Source organism: Calliopsis andreniformis, chromosome 1, assembly GCF_051401765.1.
Source record: "Calliopsis andreniformis isolate RMS-2024a chromosome 1, iyCalAndr_principal, whole genome shotgun sequence".
Lineage (NCBI taxonomy): Eukaryota > Metazoa > Arthropoda > Insecta > Hymenoptera > Andrenidae > Calliopsis > Calliopsis andreniformis.
Window position 1 is genome coordinate 16,090,251 of NC_135062.1, and position 12,570 is coordinate 16,102,820.

Sequence of the window (12,570 nt, forward strand, 5' to 3'; positions counted from 1 at the left end):
GAAAACTTGATTGGTGTAACAATGGTTACGTTCCACAATAATTGGCAAAACATGGGATTCGAACGCTTCTACATACATATATGGAAGAAAGACCAAGAGTAGGGAGGAGTAACTGGTTCCTCATTACCTCTGTCATAGATCTCGTTAGTTGCGCCGATACAATGGATAATGGTATCATTGTTCTAAGCAAATCTATCTCGGCTAAAAGTTTTGGTAAAGTTACGTGGCATCGTATGTACCGTATGGATCGTCAGGTTTATCCTGACTAACAAACAAATTGACTGTACCTCATAGCAGCCAGAATTCCGCAACAGAGAATCGCAAGAAGATTTATCCTCACGCGGCGTCGATTCCCACAACAAGAACAAAACCGTGGCAATTATTGGCCGGCGTAACGCAGTAATAAATAGGTTTACTTTCCCGTTACGTGCTATCTGATTTACCCATTCGCTTATGCAAGTGTTCGAAATAGGGTCGTCTCGAAGGCTTATTTCCTTGACTTCGTATCGAAGCAGCCAGTAACTCGAACACGCACCCAACTGACAAACATATCATAGACTCACGCAACATATACCTTACCATGCTCACAGCGTAGCAAGAGAGGCATTTGAGCGTTTTGAGTTCGTCGGTTACATCAGTCTGTCGTGCATTTTGCGTAATATACAATACATTACTTGGATGGTTTCATTAAAAGGATAATCCAACGTGCGCAATGAAATCATGCGGTTCCTGTGTTAAATCATTGTAAAATTCAAGTCTTACTACCCACGAGGTACAGAACGGACCTCATCATTTTTTGAACTCCCTGTAACTTCAAAGATTAGATTAAGGGCTAGTCCAAGGGCTGGACCAAGGGCTGGACCAAGGGCTGGACCAAGGGCTGGACCAAGGGCTGGACCAAGGGCTGGACCAAGGGTCCAGCCAGGGGGTACTCCAAGGAGGTGACAGTCCAGGGAGACCCTCCCCAGAATGGTCTGGGCCACCTGGACCCGCCGGAGGCTCCGGCGCAAATGAGACTCTACTGAACGTCCAGGGGTATTTATACCCTCTCGAGGAAGATGGGGAACCAATGAAATAAAACCATGAGTGGTGGAAGTCCCAAGATTAATCAAACGATGAGTAATTTGCGAAAAATAGATATTTTTCGAACACTAATCATTGCAATAACAATTTCTGTTACATATATTGTTAATAACAATCGCATGCAGTGCCTTCCCACATTGTTTAATCATATATTATTAATATCTTGATGCCAACGTCCACATTTAATGTTTGTAGTTAATAATTTCGCACTTTTTTTTAGTTCATTCAGCTGACATATAAGATTAAGAAATACTAAGTGTCCTGGAGAATTCCAAGGATTCTTTCGTCTTTCGAAATCGCATTGATTTTCTGCGGCGCGGCGCCTTGTATCTCGTATGCATCACCTAGAATGGTGATGCAATTAAAATACGTGGCAGCTAGGAATCGTTCCCTTGCACGATTTATACGAGGGATTTCTTGTCTTATTTGCTTTCGTGATCAAAGAGGTAATAGCATAGTTACAGACATGGGAGCTGTAGGTTCGTGGAAGTCATTGGCTGCTATTGCAGGTGAGTTTCTTGGTTTGATGTCGTATTGGAACCTAAAATCTTTCATAGCTAATGTTACGAATTCTTAAAAACAATTAAAAACAAATCAAACCATTACGCTGAATACTATCTTCGTCGCAGGTGTTATTTTGTCAGCCAGGGCAGTAATTTTCCTAATCATTGAAATGAATAGAAGTAAAATTAAATTTTTATTAGTCATTCACCTTATACAACTATCTAAACACTAGTACCCTTTTTATTTTCTTCTTTCATTACTAACAGATGAAAACTCCTACTTCTTTTCGTATACAATAAACAGAACTAACAGAGATTGTTTTCTCATAATTAGCAATAGTAAACTGCGGCCACTGGTCCGTATAAATTCCACGATCGAATGAATCTCAATCCACGTGAGGGAAAAAAAGCATTAGCGCACGTGCACATGTTGTTTTAAAACAAGACGGAAAGAAACAGAAGAATTTCTCCGAGCAAGCCACAGGAATGAGAGCGTCACTTTTTTTGCATCAGCCTATACATCATACATGTACCAATACAAGATCTCCCTGAATTGCACGGTTGATGAAATTGCCACTATGGCGACCCCTAATTTATTTCGAGATATAGATCTACTCTTAACGGAGGCGTTGCTTCTTATTTAGTCCACGCGCCTGCTAAAATAGTGAAAAACCTGATACTTGGCACGCCACCAGATCGAACATAGAATCAAAATGATTTAATTTTAGAGAGAGCTCTCCCTGTATCGAGCATACTAGAGAAATAGAGTACAGTGACATACTCAATCATAATTTGACTACCAGCCAACGACCTGCCACAGGAAATTAATTCAAAACGATGACACCTGAGAGCGAAACTCGAAACTGGTATTAAATAAAATTATTTTTGCTCAACATTGGTGGACAGGTGGGCAGTCAAATATTTTCTACAGAATCTCTAAAAACTTGTGACTTGAATACTCAGTAGCTGGGGTTCCATTCCACCCTTCAACACAAAAACACGTTTTTCTCACAATCTTTTATTTATCGAAAAAGGAAGGCATTGCCTCTCAAGACGACCATCATTCTCAATTTCCGAAAACTAACATCCTCCCCAGCTACTTTATCACTTAAACATTCCCGCAGTGGGAAAACTCGACGGGGAATGTTAGTGAAACCAGTTGACTCCGAGCGTCTCTGCAAGAGCTCCCTCGTGTGCATTAAGCAGACCGTGGCATGCGTATCAGTTACAGACGCTTTAGCTCGTACATCAATTAACTAGCTGTTACTTGCAACTTGTTATACGATCGCAGAGCCATATTTCTCTTCCTGGACGTCGATCGTAGCGCAGAATCTTGATCACACGTACACGGCCAGGGAGCTCCACTTCAACGAGCTGAGTTTCGCGCTCCCTTTTGCATTTCGAGTTTCGCTCTCCGCGTATTTCGAGCGTAGAAGCGGCGAGTAGAAATTGCCTCGACGCTTTCACTTCATCCTGGACCACTGTGGCGGCCGATTTCGCAGGCTAATTATCGTTCGCCGAGGCTAATGGTCCGTTCTCGTCTACGCATCGATCCTTTACTGCTATATACCGATCTGTGTGATACAGGATCCTGTTGGATGAACAAGTGCGGCTGGGAATGATCGTAGAAATCGAGGGAGTGGTCGATTGACAAGGAAAGAAACTGATCCTTTCCACGCTGGATACGAATGATCGTGTTATCGATAAGGGTAATGCTGCTGTCAGCGGAATGGAGAAATTTTCTGAGGATTCTTGTGTGAGCAGTATCGAAAGTCAGTGGATATCCTCGTACTTGATAATAAGAGGACTGAGATTTTGAGGTAAGCTAAGGGAGTTAAGTAATAGGTCTGTCATGTTCTGACTTCGATGTTATTAAAAACGTATCTTTTACTTTCTCGATAATTGATAATGTGAGCTCAAGCTTCAGTGATTGATTGTAACACGATGCGACGCTCAGTTCAATGCTTACACGCGCCAGCTACCAACCAGCCAAGAGAGAATAATCAGATTTGCCACACGGTAGCGAAACATGGCTTGTACAAATCGAGACGAAGTCCTGGGAATCGATTTCTCAGCTTTTTTCCGTCTTGCATCAAAGAACAGGGGCTTTCGACAGAGTGCCTAATAAAAGAAAGTAATCGACGACGACATGAGATGGTTAAAGAGCATTTGGAAAGCTGTAAGCGTTTTTGACGACCCAGAATCGTAGTCCATGTGATAAGGAGCCAGTCATATACTTGAATCCTGAATGTGAAACTTCTTGATAAAGATATGGCACGTGGATTAGCAAGTTAATAGCTATTTAAAATGAGAAAAGTGGGAACGAATTTAAGGAAAAGAAAATTTTTTCTTTCAATCTTGTACATATTAAGATAGAATAAAGTAGATTCGGTGCTTAGAAATTCGAATACAGAGATCAGAAAAATTTGGGGAAATTCTGTGAAAGTTACAAAGGCTTCACATTTATCTATAGAAAGAACACATTGCAAGAGGAATCGAAGCGTGAATATTCATAAAGGTCTGATTGAAAAAGCTTATATATTCATTGCATAATGGTGTATCGCCAAGAACAAATTGCTAATGCATATTAAACGGCGAAAAGACAGAATGATAAGGCACAAAGTCGTACAACATGTTTCAGAGGCTGTATTAGATACGACATCGTGCAATGACGATAACGCTAGAAATGTATAACTATCGAAGAAAAAGATGAAGAATACTACCTTGAAAGTAGCCGACCGTCATTGCATCGAACTCATTTTACGAGGATTCGCAAAACAACGAAACACTGTGAATAGCGACTCGATCGTGATTTCAGCCAGTGTGTATAATTCACAAACTGCGCCATTAAAGCGATAACAAACTAATGAAAGAGCAAGTTACTTCCCCCGTCGATCGCTATTTTTCTAATTACTAGCGGAAAAATATTAATTGAAGATGCCAGATTTACGATCTCTCCGTATCAACAGCATTATTAATGTATTTTCGCCTTACGTGTACTTGTATCCTTGTTAATCAAGCAAATTGATGTGTATCCAGGTTGTAGTATTTGTTTTTAGTAATTTGCTGGAGCAGGCCTTTTAATTTTCTATAGACTTTTATGTTAATACGGTTCAGAGTTTAACAGGGACAAAATCGTCTTGCTTAGTACTAGAAAACATCTAGAAAGTTTAATATAATTTATGGAATGAAGCCTCAAAGAAAATTAATGACTTTTACCTAATTTTGTTTATTTAACTCTTATTGGGAAACTAAGAAGACTTGTATTAAAAATTACAGTAGCTTAAACCTACCCACAGGTAGCCCATTTCTAATGAAAAGTAACCAGGAACCTAAAACGGAAGGAAACAACGCTATGTCCCGTACGGAAGTCTCAGAATCAGGAATCATGAGAGTACGCCCTGCGTAATGAGCTGGTTTGCAATTTATCTCCAGAAATATCAACCTGGTAGACGACGTTTGAACACAAATCAGGAAAAACACTGCTAAAAGTCATCGCGCCGTTTTACACGAGATTTAGAATGGTTCTTTCAGCAAATCGATTCGTTAGGCAAATCCGAGTGGCTGAATGGTATCACACCTTCAATCAGCCAACTAATCGAGGCGCGGCGGTGAACTAAACACTGCAGTAAGGACACGTTTTAAGTAAGGAGTCCAGCTACGATTGCGAAACCGTACAGTTTACAATCCACAACATGTTGCAGCAATTTACAATGTCTCTTTCTGAAATAGTAACCTGCAGAAGAGTCACAAAAAGCAAAGAAGAACATAGAAAATCTTAGAAAAATAATTATACTCTTCTCCGCAGATTGAAACAACGCATTCTAAAACCTGCATTCCAGTCGCGCATAATATCCTGTCTCTACAAAGTAGCAGGCAATGTTTTGTAATATCCGTTCAATTACGTTGCAGCTTTGTAGCCAGGATATCTATCTGCCGGCCTTAAGACAATCTTGCGACCGAACTGGTGCAGAGGGTGAAAGTTTCGAACGATTAAGCCACGCTTGATGGCTGTCTAAAAAACTGGCCAATTGTTAATTAATCGTCTCGATCGGAGATAAATTTTTTTGTACTGAACGACAGGAAACCTGTTGCTTAGAATACGCCGAATGGGCGGGATTGAATATATCTTCTCGATGATTCTGGAGCAGCAGGGAATGCGTAACTCGTTCCTAACGGAACCAGGAATTATCCTTGAACCAGCGTTCGTTCCGCTCGTATCTTCGATCTGGCGGACCGATCAGGATCCTCCCTCTGAAACGATTCAACCGTCAGAATCTTTCTCTTTTTCGAAGTGAACCCCCACGCAAGGCTCAAGGCGCCGAATTAGAAAGGAAATTCGCGTGGCTCGCGCAGCAGGCGGCTTGCTAACGTTTCAACGCTTGTGAAAGCGCGGACAGACAGGGCGGAGCAGCCTTGTTCGCACGATTCCGTCAAGGAATCACACGAGTGATCAACTGCTGGTACTTTCCAGCCGATGACTCGTCAAACGTGACGTTTTCGAATAAGAGGCACAAGGTACAGGTCTGAGTGTCCTTCGTTAGCAATAGCGAGCACCATTGCTAACGAAGCTGGGATACCAAAGACAGCGAGTCAACCCTTTCATAGACGGTGACTGCAATATTGGGAACTGGGGCTCTGGAAATGACTCGTTCTGAAAGTCCCTGTAGTAGCTCGGGTTAATTCAGATTGTTAGCCACTGATAATCAATCAGATGGAAGTGATCGATAGGCATGTGATAAGGTGCGATAAGGGTTTGGGTGACGCGGGTTGGTGAAAGGGAATTTTTAACCATAAGTTACCTGTGGTGCAAAGGAAATTACTCAACAATATCTAGAGCTGCTCATAAACTTTATTCAAAGAGTAGGTTGCAGTTCAGCGGCATTTATTGTCATTTTCCATTCTCCTAGCATTCCTGTCACCAGTTTAATTTCTTGGGCTTCACGTTTGCATAACTCTATCTTCGAAACGAGGTAAAAACTCTGTCCTTGCACGTAGTATTACCTTCCCAACTGTATCTCTCGCTGTGAGACATTTCATACAATCCCACTCCTACGCCCTAAATTCACCACATAAATTTGCCAGCTTCAATGCACCCAAGCAAACAAGACAACCAAGAGGGAATTCCCAAGAGCCAGCACAATAACTCAGTCTGTCGAATTTCACCGATTCTCTCCCATTGAAAGGGAGTGACAAACATCGGTTACGACTGTTATTCTTGCATACCGCCGAGGGACTCGCGGCGAGGGCGTTAAAAGGCTTGGAACTCGCTCAGCTCCTTTCACCACGTGCGCGCGTGCAACGGAGCATGCTACAGGCGGATCGATGCATCTAACCGGTCGATCGGCTCTCGAATCTGATTCACGATCGGGCCAGATCCATGGTTTCCACGAATTCGAATCCTGAGGAGGGCGCGACTGGTCGATAATAACTCCCAGATTTGAAGAGACCGGCTTACGTAGGCGCTCGCGTGCCTACGAATTTCGCGACAGCTGTAATTACGCACGAAATTACAACGTTCCGTGCAATTACCAAGCGAGAGGAGAAATTACGGAATTTGGTTGAGCTAGTTGGGTCACTAATCAATTACTGCGTCTCCGCGAATAATTCCCCGAGTTCCAGGGAGGACTTACAATCCCCGAAGAGAGAAAACAGGCATCTGCGATTATGTAGAAAGGTAAATTGAGCGGTAACTTCGAGCTGAATCTGTTCCTGCCGTTTGTCTGCGTCCTTTTTCTTTTTTCGGCCACGAGAAAATTACAGGAGGCCGCAGTCCCTCATCTCGGGGCGCCGACTTCCGTGCTGGAGGGAAACGATCGATCAGGATAGGGTGGATGGAGGATCCTGCTTGGTCCGGGGAGCCTTGCTCCCGTGAACCTTCGCTGCCACCGAGCGAGACGATCGACAAGGAAAAATCGAAGATAAATCATTGAGGCTGGATACTTGTTGCGCGTTTAACCTCATTTGCGGTTGTGTTACAACGCTCCTCTCGTTATCGATTGTACGTCTGAACAAACTCTAGATCGATCGGACGCAAGTTCGGGATTATTTATGGGCCGCCTGTTTATGTATAATTCAGATCCTATTCCCGATAACTTTTACTTCGCGAGCGGGCGAACGTTTGTCGTTGCACGCTAATTCTCACGTCATGCAACGACCTTAAAAAAAGGAGCAGCCACCGTAATCACGATCTTATTCTGCTTGGGAGGCATTTGATACAAGGGAGGAGGGAAATGCTGGATTTGCATTTCGCAATTATGCGAAAATGACTGAGCAATCGTGAGCACTTAGTTATTAATTTTCATTGGGAATTACTGTGCTTTGCGTGCGTTACTTCGTTGGTTTTTAAAGGAATTCTCTTGGGCGGACTGTTTTTGCAATTTTTAAAACGGTAGTCGGTGATTATGGAAAGGTTTACGGAATGTGTAACACTTTAATCGATTATTATTCTGTGAAATTTGCGAAATTGTTGGAATTTTATTTTTAATAGGTATCTGTAATCTTAGAAGCATTTGTCACATGAGAGGAAAAACGGAGAAATCTGTAGTCAGGATTGAGAAGAAATTAGAGCATCAGAACTAATGCCAGTTACACTGAGAACTATCTTGTGTCACTCAAATTAAAGAAAAACTGGAGCTTGGACTAGAGTACCATTATATTGTATCTACTGACAAAGCTAGATTCAAGTCATTCGTTTCCCAGGTCACGAATCGTAGCAATTAAGCGTGCCAATCACTCTCACTTTAATTGTGCCATTATCTGCTCGTAGCAACCAGATCAAAGTGGTTCCAATCGATTTCAATTTTCTATTTCGCTTTTGATGGAAAAGGTAGTTCGTACTCAGAAGCAGCTCACGTTATCGTGATACTCTATTCCGTTCTGCAATCAAATCAATCATTTGAATGAAGAAGTTTAATACAGACATTGTTGCAAATAATATAGTCGTTCTTTGGATAACAATCCCATTATAGTCCTTCAATCGGTTAAGTAATCGTTACGATGAACAAAAATGAAGGATAGAAAGTCGGCTACGTGAAACTGACTCGCTTATCGCATGCTTTTTGTTCTAAGTAGATCCAGTAGTAACCACGAAACGTTCTTTCCTTGCAGATCGTGTATCAGAGCCATTTCAATTTATCCGAGAGTTCTAAAATCTGAGCCGTTCACTCACTAGCTCGCCTTGTACTTTTTCTTTAAATTTAAGGTGCTTTGAACAACCTGTTTCGGTTCTCCTTTTGCAATAAAATAACATTTTTCATGAGCGAGTTGCTAATACTAATAGTTTATTCACAAGTCACAGTGGTTAATGCAAAGCAACCAATAGTAAAAGAAAAAAGGGTTTATCCAATCGATAAAGAATAATTAACGTATCTCCTAACGCAAGTTACTGTACCGTCTACGTTAAGTTCTCGCGAACGAGATCCGTCTGCGCTAAAAACGAATTCGATTCCACAAAGAAACGCGATCAAGGCCGTATCGTAGCTGGAATGCAGCCAAGTTTATAGTAGAAATCGCTTATTACTAGCAGACATTGTGTAATTACAGATAAAATACATATAAAAGTACAAATTTTTCATCCCTGTATTGGATGATGGCTTTTCTACTCAGCTGCAGGCCGAGAAAGAGAAACTAGTTTTTCTTCAAATGTTTTCCAACATCAGACAGCTCTCCAGGGCTTTAGAAATGTTTTCCTTAAAATTGTTATTAATAATATATGTAGCAAAAATTGTTGTTATATTCATTATTTTAGCCAAAATGTCGATTTATTGCAAATTAATCTTCAGTGGATCACACTCGTCCCGTGTGGGGGAACCCCCTCGTGGGGTGATTAGGAAGGTATAAATAAACCTGCGACCTTCCGATTCCTCAGTTGCGCTCCGGCCATCGGCCGGGTCACATCGTTCTGTTGATGCCTTGGTCTTGTCTGAGGGCGAGTCTGATCCCATCCCTGATCCCCCTGACCAGCCCTCCCACTGGTCATCTCCTTAACCCTGACCAGCCCTCCCACTGGTCATCCCTCAAGCCTGACCAGCGCTCCTAGTGGTCAGTGGTCATCCTTGACCAGTCCTCCTACTGGTCATCCCTCAACCCTGACCAGCGCTCCTAGTGGTCAGTGGTCATCCTTGACCAGCCCCTCCCACTGGTCAACCTTGACCTTTGACCGATCAGCTCTCTTTTTTATCACGCAACCCCCACGGATCTTCAGCCAATCTTTATCAACAGTCTAGGTATTAATTAACTAATTTTAATTTTCAAACTTCGAATCTAAGAATTGCAGGGATATTACAGGTATACTAACGTCAGAATTCCTAATTATACGATTGACTGCCTTCCTTCCACTGGCACTTTCTCATCGTGGAACTTGCTTGATTAGAAAAGTGTAACACTTAGAAGATTGCGAGTAATTTTAGCAAATCGTTCACTCTAGCCTTCACCCACTTTCTCCTTTATAGAGCGACATTAAGTCAACAATTGGGCATAACTGTGGCGAACGAACAAATTCCAGTAACGAACAAATCAGTTGCAACTAATAATATGGTACTGTGTACAAGAATCTCGTGTTGAGTCAGTGTTACCCTGTTATATCATCGAGAGTTAATGATCTGGAGCACGTTATTTCATGTAACTGTGGAATGAACTATTATTTTCCCATTAATTCTATTGCTATGAATATTCAGTCATTCGAAGGATTTTTCAATTTTTCAAGTCATTTACGGTCCCACTACTATCACTTCCGCAGTCTTACATTTGGTTTTTAACATCTTCAGCAATATATGTAGCGCCATAATAAGGCGATTTCCGTTTCGCATAAAATCATTGATAGGTAGGCGTAAGAGCAACCTGTTTTTTATTTTTTCATTATTATATTCGCTTACTTTCCTCATTAAATAGCTGAAATTAATTCCAAATCGATTGGTGGAGAGTGAAAATCTTTTAAAACGGCATCCATACTGGCGGAAGTGTATTTTACCGCCTCGGTTGCTGAATATTTTATTTAAGAGCCGTATAATTACCACACGGTGAGTAATTCGTTCGTGATGAGCTATCGAACACGGGATCTCGAGTGAAAGATCGTTTACCTGTACCAGACACGTGGTCTGCTGCGCATCTTGTTCATCAGACAAATCTGATAGGGTCCTGATGTTAGTCAAGATGTCTGACTTTTCCGGATTACGATTTTCACCGTGCTTGCTGCGCCAAAAAATTCAGTTCATTAATAAAGTCAGAATAATTTCTGCAGCACGCTTTCTCATTTCCTTACTAGAATTTTGTGTGTTCATGCCCGGGAAGAGAACTTAATCTGACGCACCTGAGAACCTTATTCAATCAACCTACGATCGCCACGTATTCTCGATAATTGCCTCGCTTTCACCAAATGGAAGTATCGGTTGATCAGCTGATTTGTGATTAATTGAATTTTAATAAATATCCTGTATAGTTTCATGAGTAATACATTATCCTCCGTCAGAAATAATTTTACGTTTTTGTTAATTAGTGGCAACAGAGGGTAGTCATTAGATAGCCGTTGAAACAATAAATCGGCAGAGATGAAACGTTTAAATAGAAATTAAGAAGTATAAAGAAGTGAACATATCAAGATGTCAGAAAAATTGTCAAGTAGATTACCCCATTACCAGTCAGACAATTAATTTAACACATAGGTACCGTCTCGTAATATAATTTGATATACCCAATATGTTAATTGCTTTCATCAAGCAAAAACAACTTCCAGTTTTTTGCACTGAAATGATCACTTTTCACGACTCGAATGAAAGCAGCATTAACTCCCCAGTTTACGAGCGTTCCTGCCTCTGAACTCGTTAATCGCATAAAATCGATAATAGGCGTACGATTCAGTGTTACTTCGAATTAAAGAAACTCACCTTTCACTAAAGTCTGGCCACGTAGTTGGTACTGGCAAGGTTCACATTCAAATCTACATTGTAGCACACATTTCACGGTGTACGAATGACGTCTATTACCTGAGAATGTGGACTAAGAACCTGGTCTCGGTAAGTCAAGAAAGAGAGTATGAAAGACACCTCTATTGGTCGAAATAGAGACTTTCTGAAACCTTTCCACTTGTGTCCCCGTGAGTTTATATTAACCAATTGTAACTATACAATCACAGCAGGTATCACATCCATTGATCGCAAAACGTTATGAATATTACATTTCAATTACGCCCAATTATATCTACTTCTACGCGCTATGGAAATCACAGCAAATTGGACAGCTTTTACTACGGCGATTTAATTAGAAACACACACTAGGGCTTAGGAGAATAAACGCGGTATTCGCGTTGCGAATCGCTGCAGAAGCGCACGCGATAAGCCCCACGAATTACTTACTATCATGCAACAAACCGCGTACCAAGCGTAGCGAATTCCGCGATGCGTACCACGAAGGAACCACTAATTAAGCGGCTATCGACGCCACGGATTCGACGCTATAAATATAGAATGCCCCAAGGCGAATCATTTTCACCCAGGTGAGGTAAACGTTCTAACACCTGAACGCTTGAGATACCAATAGTCTCAGTAAGTGAGAATTCTAAAAATGCACATTCTGATGCTTAAATTATGAGGTTCTAATAACTGAGTATATTAGACTACACTACAATTTATGCTTAAAATTGTATAAAATTAGCAATAGTGTTCAGGTATCGGAAGACGGTCAGTCAAAGGGGTATTTGCCTTAATCCTTTCGCGAGTCTCGCAACTTTCCAACTGTCCTGTACCTATCGATTAATTTTTATCCAACTATTTCTTGCAGGTAGTCTTGATTTAGTTATCGAGCAGAATTACAATCACAAACGTTTCCTCCCTCACCGTTTGGTCCCCTTTCACGAGACCAACGAGACCAACAAGACCAAATCAAGACGTAATCCGACCAGTTCACCACTCGTGTGTTTTCACCGTGTCGATATGAAACGTTCAAAATCAATTTGCTTGCTCCAGATCGGAGTTTATTCCGTCCACGA